This window comes from Acipenser ruthenus, chromosome 27 (genome assembly GCF_902713425.1).
Source record: "Acipenser ruthenus chromosome 27, fAciRut3.2 maternal haplotype, whole genome shotgun sequence".
NCBI classification, from domain to species: domain Eukaryota; kingdom Metazoa; phylum Chordata; class Actinopteri; order Acipenseriformes; family Acipenseridae; genus Acipenser; species Acipenser ruthenus.
Window position 1 is genome coordinate 16,324,511 of NC_081215.1, and position 16,642 is coordinate 16,341,152.

Sequence of the window (16,642 nt, forward strand, 5' to 3'; positions counted from 1 at the left end):
TGGGCCATTGTTTGCCCTGAGCACAGCTTTGACACTACTCAAAGGTGTCTCAAGGTATGTTAATCTGTTCAGTCATTAATATTACATCAAATTGGTGCAGAGGATTGTGGGTGATGAATGAATCCCAGGTTATACCAGGAGAGCATGCACCACATGGGGAGACAGGTCCTAATAAAGTGGCCAGGCAGTGTATATTCGTGTATAAATAATGAGGAAAGGAGCAGTGAAGATGCATCATCTAAGCAGAAGCATTTCAAAGGTGCATTAGTCTACACCTGATGGCTGTGGTAAATAATATCATCTACTGTAGGGAACACCCAATACTTTTGTGGTGGTTTGCACATTAAGTTAATATACACCTCTGAAAGACATAATCACATCCAACCACACCTCATACTTGAAAACTCCAATATGCATTCCTATCAAGACCAGACACAACTTGAAAAATGCATTGTATTGATGTCATTAATGTAATCCCTTTATTGTACTATTTATTAAGACTGTATGTTTTGTACATGCAGCAAGTATGAACAGTGTAGCCATGGAACCTTTTGTGGTGGGTCGAGTTAGACAGCAATGCCACTTTGGGGTCACTTTCAGGGTGGACCCAGAGCTGTTGCATATGGTAATAATAGGGCCAAGATATAGGGGAACTGAGTTCAGTCCCATTGGGTTTTGGGGTTAAGTCATGCCCAGTTGGAGGGGTTAATTAGAGCAGGGGAGTGTGGTATTAGGGCACCTGCATTGTTTTGTGTAGGCCACATTCCCACCATAAAAGGGTAATTTTCTGAGATGGCATTTTCTGACATTTATTCGACCACTTTGTTGCTTCAATGATAATGATAGAAAGAAGAACAAATGCCCTACTGCAAGTTCTTCTTCATGTATTTTAGTAATTTATTTGGAGGGTTCAGTCTTATCAACGAAGTGTCTTCAAATTGCAAGAACAACTAGCAGGAGTAAAGGAATATGTAGAAAAGACCAATTCAGTGGAAAATGAAGGAGTAAAGCCTTTACATTTTTGGGAAAATGTGTATTATTATGTGATTATTACTATTTGCATATCCCCTTTCAAAGACAAAAAACTCCATTCTGTGCCCCTCACACACACAAAAGTGGTAGTCTTAGAAACAGAAGATTCCATTGAGCCCAAATTTCAGGGGTGTTCACATGGGGATGGCCCTACTACCACCTACTCAACCAACACTGATTGTTTGAAATCTATCATTTGGAATCCAAGGTTACCTGCCATTTAATGTTGCCTACTTACTCAATCAGACATCAGTAAATCACCACCTACTATAATTGAACAAGGCAATTGGGATATACAGTTATTTCACATCACCAAGGCCCAGTGTTGCATTACTTCAACATTCATGTACTGTTCTTTGTATGGTTCATAATCACAGAGCTCAAATTTATCTGATTATAAACATCTGTGGTATCCATGGCATTCAGCAATCATTAAAAGTGACCAGAACAGTCACTCCCCTTCATGTTACTGAAGTTATCAGTGACATACTTCCAGAACGCGAGTCAACAGTTCAAACCACCATTTGTTCTGCTCATGTCTTTTATTTTAATTTAAACTTGACATAGCTTTAAAAAGTAAACATACACATTGAACAGTACTAAAAGGGTGAATATGAATGGCAGACCATTTCCTTCAGCTTGATTTAATTATGTGGAACAGCAAATTTTCTCTTACGCATTTGAAAATTTCATTACGAAATCTAAAAGGGAAAACAGAACAAAATGTACAAAAATGGTCCTTTGTTTAATAATCCAAAACAAACAAAACAGTTGTTTAGACTGCAAAGAAAAAGTGCTGCAACGACAAAGTGATGCCAGCTGCCCTTAATAAAGTTACTATTCCACTTACTGCTGAATATATGTAGAAAAGTGACACTGTGGCGTGAACATGTGTTTATAAAAGCACAGATGAAACTTGAAATCTGCCATATGGCCAAAAGTTATGCATCACCTAGAATTTTAGGATTCAAACATAATTTAAAAAACCAAACTATTAAACATTATTCTTATTTAGCAAATGCCTTTATACAAGGCGACTTACAGAGACTAGGGTGTATGAACTATGCATCAGCTGCAGAGTCACTTACAATTACATCTCACCCGAAAGACAGAGCACAAGCAGGTTAAATGACTTGCTTAGGGTCACACAATGAGTAAGTGGCTGAGGTGGGATTTGAATCAGGGACCTCCTAGTTACATGCCCTTTTTCTTTAACCACTGGACCACACAGCCTCCTCCATAATTTAGATATTTTATTTAACATCATGTAATCAAAGAAATTACAAAATTATATCGCAAAAGAATAGTACTACAGTATTTCATGTTAGATTTTGATGTGTCACATTTTTACATTTTTTTTTATTTTTGTTAAGTATATGGAAAACTAGAAGTGGTATGTAGTTTAATATGATAACATAACATTTTTCAGCAGGTTTCATATGACTTTATGAAGCAAAATTAGGTAATTCTGTAGGGTATTGCAAAACTAACATGAAAAACATTTTGAAATATGGTAGCATACACAAAGCCTGCTGCATTTTCTGCGTTGTGTCATTAACACACACATTCATACAAACACACTCTGCGATCATAAATCACAATGGGGAAGTCAAAACTGTAGCAGAGTGCTGTCTGTATTCTAGTATGACAAGCATCCTGGAACATGTTAAACTGAATGCAGATTACTGTTTCTGACTCGGTCATGGGAGCACAGGTTCGCTTACTGGCTGTGAACAGTTGTCCAGTAAAGCTTATATTGTATTTGCCAATATCCTGCTGGGATAAGCTGGATTTGAAAAATAATTTTACAACACTGGGGAATTGTCCTGGATTGTATGAGCCATCTATCCATGGTTATTCCAAACGCAGTAGCCTAGTACCACTGTGGTAATGCAGGAGCTCCCAGTACAGCCTTGGGGAATATGACCCATTGCTAGATATCCATCAGCAATGAAATCATTTTTTTTTTTTCCAATGGTTATACATGCATTTACCATAGTTTTCCATGGTTTTACCATGCCTCTCAATGACACCAGTGCTTCCTGTACTTTCACTATGTCTTTACTATAGTAAACCTTTATAAGGAATGACTTTAGTACACCAACAGCTATATAACCTTTGGCAACAGGTTTTAAATTACATCTGCCAGCTCTGCTATACTGTATCTCAGGGAAGCCAAACAAAAATATCTGAAAATTAAAGGATTTCTCATGTTATTCAATGTGGTGTTCTCATGACATTTACAGGAAACCCAAAATCTACTAGAATCCTCACAGGGTTATAAACAATCTTTTAACTCAATCATTGAGGATGTATCTTCTTTGAAAGCTAGTTTTTTGAGATCCTGAAACCAAAATGGCACAGCAGATAAAGAAGTTCACCGTAAACCTAAATTGTTCACTGTGCCGGTTTCACAATTTAATATCAATCTAAATATGACTTCAACTTTGTATGTAATTGTATTTGGTTACAGTACATGACTGGATCATTCGGGTTACATCATGTCTTGTCTTGCTAATTAGAAGGCTTGCCAAGGTTAGTTCAAATATAAAATAAAAGAAAAAAAGAAAACTGAAAAAAGTAACAAGTAGAATATAGCCCAGAGTGTTTACATGCACTAATTTCCTTTCATTCAAGTATAAAAAAACATATAAACTGAAATGTAGGGAAGTGCTGTACAATGAATCATTTTGTTAAAACTCAATAGCAGCCATATAAACCATTGGAAGTTTTATTAGTAATTGAGTCATTATTCTGCTGCCATTTCTGACCTTTACTCATTATCAGAAGGTTGTTGGTTAGTCTTTGCAAACTAGAAAACAAGAAACAGATGGTGAAAATGGCACCAGTTTTACTTGCAGAACGTTGTATATGACAGTACACTGTTAAATTGTGCAAAGTTGTACAGTAAAGTGTAGTAAAACATGGCATTGTTAATCACATGACAGCAAAGTAATTCTTACATGTTAACGAAATCAAAGAACATGCATGCACCAATCAGAAAGCTCTATTACTGGGAATTACTAGATACCTGCGGAACATTAAGATAGAATGTCTAGCTTTAAAAAAGGTAAATAGATATACCATGTGAAGAACATTTCTAATGGCAATAAAAACATGCTTTGATGGTCTATGGCTCCCTGTCACTACCAGACAGTGATGCCCTCTCATCAGGGTTGTATTTCTTAAGTGAATGCATTGCATTAGCATTGGACCATGGTAAACTGCAAAATTACTCTGCAAAAGTTTAAATGTAAACTCTAAAGGTGTCAGTGTTTTCATGCCATTTATATCCCCTTCTACCATGTATTTTATAACTGTTTTTCCAAAGTTTTGCAGGGCAACTTTTTGAGCTTTTATTTCCATCGTTGTGTTAAGTTCAGCAGGAAGCTAAATTCTGAACCATGTTGAATTGGGGTATTGTGAAAGATTCCGATGAGACCAAAAGTATTTAGATATTTTTGTTGGTGGACATATGTGAGGCATCTGGTGGCATTGAAAATGGATGTTTCAAAAATATAATAAAAAAATTGATTTTTTAAAAAGGATTTGATCATGTCTGGTAAAGCATAGCCACCTGGTGTGCACGGTGAGTCATACATTCAGGGGAGTGCAGGTTCATGTCCTGGCTGTGCAAAGTAACACATCTTAGCTGGGGATCCTGCATGGGTGCATTGTATTGGTTCTAGCTCGGGCTCAGAGTTAGGAAGGCAACATCAGCAGGGAGTGAGTCACCTCACCACGCTACAGCAGCCCCGACTGAAGATCTCAAGCAAACCTCTTCAGTTTAAAGAGGCGTGGCAGTGGGATCGGAGAACGATCTCTGACCTTCAGTTCTCCTGAGCCATTGTGGGGAGTTGCTGCGGTGAGGGAATAGAATTGGGCATTCTAAAGAGGAAGAAAAAACAACTGTTACATAATTAGTTAGGTGTCCCGTGCCGATGGAGAGAGACGGTCAGACTATATACAGATGATATTAATGCTGTTCTTTTTTTTGTACGATTTGGGACTTTTTAAAGCAAGATTCCAAAGTCGAGTTCACTTTAGAGAGCATCTACAATAGGATTGGATAGTCGTCAGAGAGGTTTATAATTCACATTAGTTCAGCTTTGTTGTTTTTTTTTTTTTTTTTATAAATTTAGTCGTTGCCAATTATTTTTTATTATTTTTTCCCCACTTTGAAATGCCCAATTATTTTAAGGCTCAGCTCACTGCTACCACCCCTGCGCTGACTAGAGAGGGGCGAAGATGAACACACGCTGTCCTCCGAAGCATGTGCCGTCAGCCGCCCGCTTCTTTACACACTGCGAACTCACCGTGCAGCCGCCTCAGAGCTACAGCGTCGGAGGACAACGCAGCTCTGGGCAGCTTACAGGCAAGCCCGCAGGCGCCCGGCCAGACTACAGGGGTCGCTGGTGCGCGGTGAGCCGAGGACACCCTGGCCGACCGAACCGAATTTGTTTCCACTCAGTGTAAAAGTAGGAAGGGAGCAGTACACATATTTTGAATTGGCAGCAATGCAAAGTTAAAGTGGTTAGCAAACGTCACATGAAGGTGAATACTTACACTGAACTACGAAATTAAATTCTAAGCACCGAGCAGAGCAATATCCCAAACAATTTCATTAAAGAGGAGGGAGCAGCTTTAAAGGAGAAACAAACTTTTCAAATTAACCGAAGCCTTTTCTGCAGAAAATATACCTCTGCATACACTTGATAATGCAAAACCTAAAGGGAGGACGGGTTACAGTGTTGGAGAAGCATGACACCCTGATTTGCAGCTCTTACAGTAGTTGCCCTAAAGTGCTTAACATTACCTGTCAGTGTAGATGCAGGATGATTCTTCTAATCTTTTAACAAGGTGCTCAGGGATGACAGACGTTGCATCAAAAGTGAACTTTTAAATACATTAACTATGTTATTTACCACAAATATTACAATATATTACATTAATACACATATTTTTTTCAGTTCAAAACTTTATAGTCATTCTGTGAAATTGTCTATTTTTAACGGTGACTGTGAAGTGATTTTTACTTACAATACAATTGTTTTTTATATAATGCTTTTCATAACAGAGTTATCACAAAGTGCTGAACAATTAAGAATAATGTACGTTTTTAACCTACTTTTAAAAATCGAAATCAAGTCAACCAAACGCATACTCTTTGGGAGCAAATTCCACAGTCTGGGAGCGTGATCAGAAAAAGTTCTTCCACCCAGATAAAGCAGAAAAAAGAACAGAGAGTAGAACTGAGTTAGAGGAACGAAGAGAACGACCCAGAGTGCACAGCTTCACCAGCTAACAGATGTAATCAGGGCCATGTTCCCTACAAGCCTTATAGGTCAGAAGTAGGACTTTAAAATAAATTATTTGCTTCACAGGCAGCCAGTGTAAGGATGCCAAGACAGGGCTAATGTGCTCTCTCAGTTTAGTTCGGGTTAGGCAGAAGAATTTTTTGGAGATGCTGAAGTCATGACATGTCGGGAAGGCCTATAAAGATATAATCAATCCTGTAAGAGATAAAAGCGTGAATCCGCATCTGTGCATCCTTTTGAGACGACATGGGCCGGATTCTAGAAATATTCCTAAGATGAAAATAGGTGGTTTTTGTAATCGCACGGATGTGAGAATCAAAAGAGAGCTCAGGATCAAATATAACGCCAAGATTCCTTGCTGCAGATTTAAGTTCAAGTTGATTGTCATCAAAGGATAGTGAAAAAGAAGAGGATTTTCTCAACTGATGTCTGAATCCAATCAGCATAACTTTAGTTTTGCCTGAATTTGGCTGGAGAAAGTTGTTATTCATCCAGGACTTAATATCACTCTCTTTTGTTAGAGGTACAGTGGAACACTCAATGTGAATGTTGAAATCATCCATAATGAGTATTCTGTGTGCTTGAAAGCAAAAGTGACCAAAAAATACAAAATCTCAGTAAGAAAAAAAGGATGGTGTTTAGGTGGATGACATACAATAAAAAGGGTGAATGGTGCCAAAGACAAAAAAGTGATCATAAGGTGTTCAAAGGAGATAAACTGTGGTAGAGGGTGCTTTGGAAGAGAGTGCATTGTTAACTATTGAAGCCACACACCCTCCACACCCTAAGGTACGTGGTTTCTGTAGGAAAGAGAATCCAGGAGGTGTAGCTTCTCTAAGTGGAAAGGTGTCCTTATGATTTACCCAAGTCTCTGTTAAACAAAGAATGCTGATGTTTCTATCCACCACAAACTTATTCAGCAACACAGATTTATTTGTCGTGCATTAAATAAAGTGACGCAGTTCCGAGGCAAGCTGCTACTCACGCCAGTGGTTTGAGATTTGGGAGCAGTCGACAATGAAATGTTGCACAGAATATTAAAATGCACCCCTGCACCCTTACAAACAGAGGCCCGAGAACGGGATTCAATTACCGGTACACTAATGCTGGCACTCAAGTCTTTAAAGAAATTACGCCTGAGCCACGGTGAGTGAGGCAGCAATTCCGAAGGATGTCCAGTGGTTTACATAAAGTAAAAACAAAACTCTCTAGGCGAATATGGCTGCTACTAGGACACAAGGAGTGCAGCAGATTAAGGTGGTAGGACAGGGTTTTCCTAACAGTTATTGTAACATTAAAGATCAACAGAAAACTACTTACTGCAAAAGGGTTGAAGAAGTAGTTTAGGGAGTAACATCCACTGTCGAGATAAAACTAATAATACTAATAAAAAAAATAATAATCAAATAGACGAATATAATACCGAATGTTTAGACTCGAGCAGGATTCAAAGGAGTGTTCAATTTGAACAGTGACAAAATCGCATCCTTAATCATGACCCATTCACTCCCCGGTGTATTCCACTGATCACTCTCCAGAAACATTTTTACAAAAATCGCTTGTATGTTGTTAATGCACCTTGAAAAGCATTATTTGTTTGTTTTTTATATATATGTATATGTTTGTGTGTGCTTGAAGCAGCCCATTTCCTTTATGAAATTAATTTCACTCCACATCCCTGTCAATGCCACATTCTTTAGTGTGGTACAAAAACACAGAGCTCTGATTGTATTCCTGCAGTGCTCCACTAAATGATCTAATTATCATTCACTAATCAAGGACTTGTTGGCAGTGAGGATTTCTAATTATATAACGGGGGGATTCTGACTTGTAAACAAATGCAGAAAGCTGATTTATCACTGTTTAATGACAAGCGCATTATATAGAAAATCTCAGCAACAGGTTTTTGTTGGGTTATTTGTCTAAGACATTATCATTTTATTACAGTATGTAAATTATGTAAAATAATTCCAGTCTTACCTAATATTAATTCCTGTAATTTCACATTGTTCCTTGATATTTCATTGCTATATTGTGTACTCGCATTCCACTTCAAGAGGTCACATAAAGCTGAGGTCCCCACACTTTTACTTGAGGCCCACCTGTTCAGCTGCTTGGGAACGCAGAGACATTGAAAACGTGTGAATCAAAGCAGCAATTGGTTACAGTATTGAACAGAACAAAGCGTGAGGCTTCTGGGAGTTTGAATTCTTTAGTCTTTAGTTAAGAATTATTGCTTTTCCAATGACTCACATATTTTAATGTTCATTCATGTGACATGATGTGTCAGTAAATTTTGCTCCTTAACAGCTTTAAGGAAAATAGTTAAAAAAAAAAAAAAAAAAAAAAAAATTTCCCATAATGTGTCCTTCTTTGGAAATACATATTAGATAGGATTACTAGAATTGTTTGTTTAAAAAATAATTTACAATTTATTTTTTAAAAATCAAATGACATAAGTTGTGTATTTTAATCATAAACCTAATTGTCTTTTTTGTTTATATTTCTCTATTTTTAATTTAATCATTTGTTTCACCTTTTGTCAGAATCAAACGTGCAAAATTACCAGAACACATTTAAAATCTCAAAATTCAGGTGTTATCTTATATGTCTTTAAACAGTAATAGATTATCTTTATATTGATGCTTAGCCCAGGACATCCTTCTCTGATTCGGGAAACATGAGAAATCAGTGGAGTATTTGGGGATTGGTTTTAAAAAACAATTTGACTTCCACGCACAAGAATATGGTGAGTGAGGATGATTATACAAATTCTAATAGGATAAGAAAACAAACTGAAAGGTTTAATCCACAAAAAAACCCAAATACCAGCGATGTAAAAGTGATGTCCCCCCAACTGTCTTCAAAAGTTTTAACTGTTTTAGTTTTACCTGAGCTGATAGTCTGTTACAATAGCCTAGGTTTACAATTCTTTTTAGAATTTTGGCTTTACTTGAGATGATCCTTACCTCATTTGCATGAAATTGGGTCTCATGGTGTTTTTTTCATTCTTTTAGCTGCTCACAAAGCTGTAAACCTCCTTTGTCACTTTTTTTTTATCTGCACCTGATCTTCATTGTGCTTCGTGGTTAGCTTCCTTTCTTAATGCCAGGAAGAGCACACAGCAGCTCAGCTCACCTCGGGTTTGTAACCCAGCTTACACCCAGCTGGGACGCTTACTGTGTGGTGGGGGTGGAGTCAATTGATCATTTGATTCATTCAAGAAGAAGAAGCCAATGACATTTTAAATGTAGAACAGCATTTACACAACAGTACTGTACCTCATAAAACCATCCAGTCACACAGCAAAAAAAAAACAGCGGCTTCTTAAAATAAGCATGAAAAGCTAGAGGTCAGCGAGGGTACATTACCCATTGTGGAGCTCTTTGTTGTACCTTTTTCCTATCAGTGATTAATTTCTATATGGCTTGAATTGTCAATGGTTGGAGTTTGAATTTCTACATTGTACAAGTGCCATTCAGAATTATAACCAGACTTTCTACCCATCTTACCATAGCTTTATTGCTGTAATATGCATGGCAATTTACCAAATTAGTTTTTCGTTGTTGTTTTTATTGTTGTTTCCAAAAGCTAGCTCTTGGGGGGGATAGAACAACTCATTTTGAGATCATAAATGTGTGATTCAGGGGCTTCTTGTCAATAACTAATCAGCTGGTTCCCCTAATGAAATAACATGCTTTCAATGAGTAACATGCTGTGACCCAGAAGTCACTCTTGGGTGACCAAAGTAGTAAAGCAGTTAGAGACTTCGTAGAAGACAATGAAACTGAGAACTCAATGTAGTACCACAGGTATGTTTTAAAATGAAAGTATACATTTGCTATAATTTGTGTTCATTTCAAAACTGCACATGTGAGATTTGTTTAATTATTTTCTTAGCTACAGTTACTTTAAATAGAACAGTCATGCACAAGTTCATATTCCAACACAGAGACGCACACTTTTTGCTTCCAACACAGAGACGCACACTTTTTGCTGTCATTTCCATTGTCTCACTTCTACATTTCTTCAGAACAATTTCCTTCTATGTTCAGAAACCTGACAGCTGCATTAACACTTCTTGCTCAGTGGGGTGGACTCACAGAAATGTCATCTTGGGTTGCAGCTGACATGGCATAATATTCAGTAACACATTTTTTTTTCTCCACTAATCTAAGACCCGTCCTATCCATAAGGTAAAGAAAAATACTTTTCTAAGTCATGGGCTGGATAAAACCATAACTATATTTTAGAAGTTTTTAAATTGAAGCTCAGTGCATAGTTTCCTAGTTACTTAGATGTGTTGGTTTAGCTTCCTAAGGCAGTGGATTGAGAATAATTTGATACAGGCCCAGTTTGTATCTATTGGCAGCAGACCGGACCACTGTTTCACAGAAAAGCACAATACAAGGTTGTCTTGTTGTTAACTAAAAGCTTTTAAATACAGAACATATATGACCCTATTACACTACCCAGATGCACAATTCAAAATGTGATGACCATCTATTAATTAGGTAGATGTCATATTCATAACTAACCTGCTAGTCTCCAAACCCATGTATTACATTTCACAATGTCTCTGGTATGAACATATAACACATATTAAACACTGATATTGATGTGACTACAAAAACATTTTGTAATGATTTTTCTACCCCTAAAATAGCCACAAATTCATACTGGAACAGCACCTAATGCATTAGAATTCATAGGAATTTGCAGCCATTGTTTTAAAGTGTAGCCTGATTAGCTATACCACTGCTGTTTAATTCTTATTACTATACATAATACAAAATATAGTATTGGATGGTGTAAGATGTAAGTGGAATTTTGCTCCACTCAATGTTGATATCAACTTACATACAACACCCTATACAATATTATATATGTATGTGATTTAATCAATATGTTTGGTTGTATTGTATACACCTCTGTACAGGAAGTACTTGGCTTCTCCCCAATAACTTCCTGTGTTACAGGTGACTACCTTTTCTATGAGTTGCATAGAACGTACATGTAAGACTAAGGTAGCGTCCTATTATCAGCAACACAAAGGACTTTCTTTTGAGAGTTAAGAATCTTTCTTAAACACAGTCCTGTCTCCTCATAAGAACTATAGCATGTCTCCAAGTTCAACATGTTTCAGAGGATGTGCGGGTGACTTTACAAAATACATAATATATACTGCCAGCACAGATCAGAAGACTTCTCAGAAAGGTGAGTTAATGTACTGTCCTTGACAGTTTAAACCCAAGAGAGAAAAGCAAACTTTTCGTAGCATCTTCATTCAAGCCGCTTGGAAACAGATGTGGATTTTTTTTATTATTTTTTTTAACTAATAAATCTACCAGTACGAGTTAGAGATAGTTTACAGTCCCATAAGGATATTGAATTAAGGGGTACAGGAATAGTAAGAACTGTCAAGAGTTGCATCCATTTTAATATAATCTTCTGATCAAAAAAAAATAGTCAGTGTTTGGGAGCAACACACTACATGTAAAGCATTATTGTAATTTGATTACATTTTTCAGTAATTTGTAACTGTAATGGTTCGTTTTTTCAGACAGGTAACAAAATGTGGTATCAATATGAGGAAATGTTTAGTTTTGTGGGGGCCACTCTATTTAGAATTAAACGAATAATTTCATTTTTTTGTTCTGGTCGGAAACAGTAACATTTTTAAATCGTTCCGGTTTTGCTATTGCATTCGCATTTTTTAAAAGTACAAAACAGTGTCAGTGTGCTTAGCAAGTTATTGGCACAGTAGTTTATTAGGTTGTGTAAGCGCCATTCAAAATAAAATAAAAAAAATTATGCATTATGTGCTTAATAATTCAGATTATGTGTAAATCACATGTTTAAATGTTTCTAATCTCGCTTTAATTAGATGACAATAAAAAGAAAACAAAGTTCTTATAATCTACAATGAAAAATTATTTTTTAATTATGATTGTGTTACTGTAGACTGTTTATTTTATTGGTATCAGTGAACTGAAGAAAAAAAGGCCTAGTTTTTCACTCTGGGAATCTGGTTTTCCTAGATGTGAATACAGTAATCCTGCGGTAGGACCAGAATAAGGGCAGATATGTAAAACGGTGGATAAATGAATCCTGCTTTAAATACCGTTACACAGCCGTAGCAATTATTATATAAACACAATTATTGTTTTGAGATTCAGCTTTTATTAGGGAGCTCCCCTGAATTCCTTGTTTAGAAAGATACAGGGTATTAATGCTTGAGACTGGGTAGCAGTCTGCCGTGTGGGTGCGTGCATTCGCTGCTGAGTGACGGGCAGGAGATCGAGACGGAGGTTGAAGTTGATACGCCCCCCGCAGGCGAGCAGGATTTATTTACATATCAGCACGCTGAACAGGTCACGTGACACTACCAGCAACGGCAGCACATGGAACACATACAACACAGTGTACAAAAACTTTGGTGGGATCTACAATACGTGAACTAATCTTCTCTGTTCAATAATAAAGTAACATTGCTGAAGAGGCTGATCATGGCGGATAAACGGTTAGTGCGGATATGTGACGGGCGGATTCGTGGCAGATTACTGTATATGTATAAGCACTAGCTTCAGGCCCAAAAGCACTTTACTTTTAAACAAAGGACCGTATTTGCCCCCAAGAAGGAAATATTTTGATTTATGATCGGCTTTATTTTTTAAATGGTATCATCGACAGTATCGTGATGCGGTGTTAGTATATGGTAACCTACACAATTGAAAGTCGCAGTGTTTCTTTTTAGTTATTAAACTAATTTGTTTCGCTTCTGTTGAATAGCAAAAATATGTATTTTTCATGGGTAAGAAAATAAAGTTATTGTTACATATACGAACAGTTGTCATGCTGATGTGTAAATGTATACAATAATGCCTGTTTCTTTAAATGTCCGATATGCAAGTTTTCACTGCTTTGCTCCATTTCTAATGGCAAAATTAAATCTTAAAGTAGAAACACACAATGAAAGGCTTGTTGATTTAAACACTTCTGCATCTGTGTTTTGGATGCGCATACTGGGCCGGAGACAGGTCATGCTCAAGTGTAAACGGGTGGCTCAAATGATAAGAATCTTGAAATCTGATTGACTCTGAGCCAGTTCAGGCATGAGTTGTAAGTGTAAACACAGTAAAAGAGTACTTTGAACTGCAGCCTGACCAAATCAAAAACTGTGCCTGATAAGTAACTATTTGTAACTGTAACTAGAAAAAAAAAAAGTAATTAGTTACAACTTTTTAAAGTAACAAGAACTGTAACAGACTACTGAGAAGTAACTTCTCCAACGACTGTTGTAATGATAAGACATGGCTTATTTAATTTAGTAAGTTTAAACAAAAATAAAATAAAGCTATAGTCACACTTTTTGTATAGTAACAGTTCCATAGTTCCTTTTTAAATGACTTTTTTCATATTGCAAGTCCTCTATACTGGGACATTCAAAATTCATGCCAGTAAATCTTTATATTCAAACTGGTGATAAGGTTGTGTAATTAGTCTCACAGACTAAGCACTAATCTTGGACCTTTATTTAATGTATGTATCCATTATTTAGTGACTAACAGTCTCCTTTCCTGGAAGGTCCTGGGGTAAATGTTAGCAAGTGTTAAGGCATTACACAGTGAAGGGCCAATAGTAGCAAGCGACCTAGGGCCAAACTAAGTTCAACATTTCTGGAGGGATAACCATCTCTTTTCAACATTTCTAATAGTATAACTTGATGAGGCCAGTCTTTTGTACAGTGCTCCCTCGTTATATGATGGCCCTTTATACCGTGGGACAGGTTATAAGGCAGAATGGTAACGGCTGCAATTTGCCTCATAATACCATTACACCAGCACTTGTTATAAAGTGGAACACAAATGTCACTGTCTCTTGCCTATATCTCCCAACTACAGTGTTATAAAGGTCCTTATAAAAGTTTCCTATTGTAAAACCATAGCAAAGTGTAGTAAAGCACAGTGAAAGCATATGTAAACATTGTAAAGCACAGGGAGATATGATAAAACATATACAAAAAACTGCATTGTATAAATATGGGAAAAGCATGGTAAACCTGCAACATTATTATGTAAAATTATAAGGGTAAACTTTTTCTAAGCAGTAGTGGATCCAACGGGAGGGGTTTGAGTGGGGTGTGCGACCGCCCCCCTGGCCTCGAAAATGAAGGTCAGTGGGCCCCTCTCGACTGCCCGAACACACACTTAGAAAAATACACCTCCACACACAAGCTTGAATGCTGTAGCCATCATATGCTTAACTCTATAACTGGCACAGGCCGATCTAACTGGCCCAAGTGTTGCTTTTAGAATCTACAGGCCGATCTAATCAGCCCAACTGTGCACACTGTCTTTACCGCTGATATTCTCCTATTAAAAATAAAGGTTTGCTTTGAAAACTACACTACCCAGAAGCCCAGTGGTGATGCTTGTATGAAATGTTTTAGTATCTGTATTTGGTAATTGGATAACGAGAAATCAGCTGGTTTTGTGGGCGGTTCAGGGGCATTGCGTTGTTGGTCTGTCTCTGCGAGAGGGGTATTGCTGCAGAACGCAGACTCCCACATAGCTCTCATAGGGTAGTGCTGTGTTCGCAATTGTAGTTACTAAGTTAAGTTCTTACCGGGACATGTATATATAGACCATCTAACTGCATTTAAAAAGCACTCTAGTAACATGCCCCCTGTAACAACTATCTCCCTTACGGAAAGATTAAAAAAGAAACTATAAATTACACATCATTAGCTAAACGTACAAAGACCAACCCCAGCCCTAAAACCTAACCCTAACCCAATACCTAATTATTGGACCCCACAAACCGAACGAGGCACAAACACAACATGATTGGATAACATTCACAAGGACACAGGGGCCATGACTCAATCACGCTGTCCCCCGCCCCACAGATGCACTCGTTCACATGCACAGGATATAGACAAAACACAGAACAACGACACAAAGCGATACAACACATAACACAAATAGTCCAGATCACTACACAGCTCCCCCCTCAGTTCTCTTTGTCCCCAAAGAGAAAGTGCTACAGTCCCGAAGCACTCTGGTATTCACCGCAAGATAGGCCAAGTTGAACCGGCAGTCTGTGGCTGGACCCTGGGTCTTGTGTGTGTGGTCAGCTGCTTCTGGGGGGATTGGACCCTGCCCCCCCAGCTGTGCTGTCGTGTCCTCCGTGCTGTGACCGTCTGCCAGGGTGAGAGGTGTGGTACATCTCCGCCGCCACCCGCTGGCTGGACGAGCCCTGTCGTTCAGTGTCAGCGTGCCGTGCTCCTTCCGACTCCACTGCCCTGCCTGGCCGAGTTCCACTGTTCTGCGTCGGGCACTGCGCTCCCTCCAGCTCCGCTGTCCTGTTCGGATGGGTCCTGCCATTCTGCGCCATGCTCCCTCCGGTTCCGCTACAAGCCCTGTCGTCCAGCCCCGATTGGGCCCCTTGAGTAAGACCCCCCCCACTCGCCCCCCCTTGGCATGAAAAGCTAACTCTACCCGTTTCTAAGTGTACCTGCAACAACCGCAGGTATGCCACCTTACAAGTTCTGCTGTAGTTCAGTCTAAAAATGTAAAAAGAAAAAATAAAGGATGTTTGTGTTATATGTTATACTAATACAATTTACAGGGAAATCCTTACCAAGTTTTTTTAGTCTGTCTTTCTGTTTTTTCTAATTGTTGTTGTGTATACATTTAGCTAGCTTGCTAGCCAGCTCAGGATTTGGTTCTGAAGTGCTTTTAAGTTTAATCAGACTTCAGCTTTGTTAGACATGAAGTTAATTATTTACTGTGGATAGCCACCAATAGGAAGAGGGAGTTAATTAATGGAAGTTATTTAAAAAGGGGAGACAGATGGTAAAATTGATTATGGGGAAGAACAGGGTTGGTGAGCTTGTTGGTAAACAGGGGCTTTGGGATGCAGACTGCTTCCACTAGTGGTACTTTGTATATGCTGTATTTGGAAAGAGCAAATTGCTTTCTAAATATTTAGGGAAGGGAATCTGGAATTTAATTTATGGTAGGATATCACAGCTAATTTGGCATTTCCTCCTATTTTACTGTATAACAAAAACATCTAGTACAGCCCTGTTGGAAACCCTGATTTGTGGAAACCTTTATCCTGTACTAGCCCTGTGGTTGAAAGATGCCTCTGAGCTGCTTTCCCTCTGGTGCCCCAGATCTCTTGCAGCCAGTTATAAATTAAAGACCTGGAGTCAGGTGAGATGAATTTCTGGCTGGATCACTCCTGTACAGTCTGATCAGTTACGAGCAGATTTAGGAGGAGAC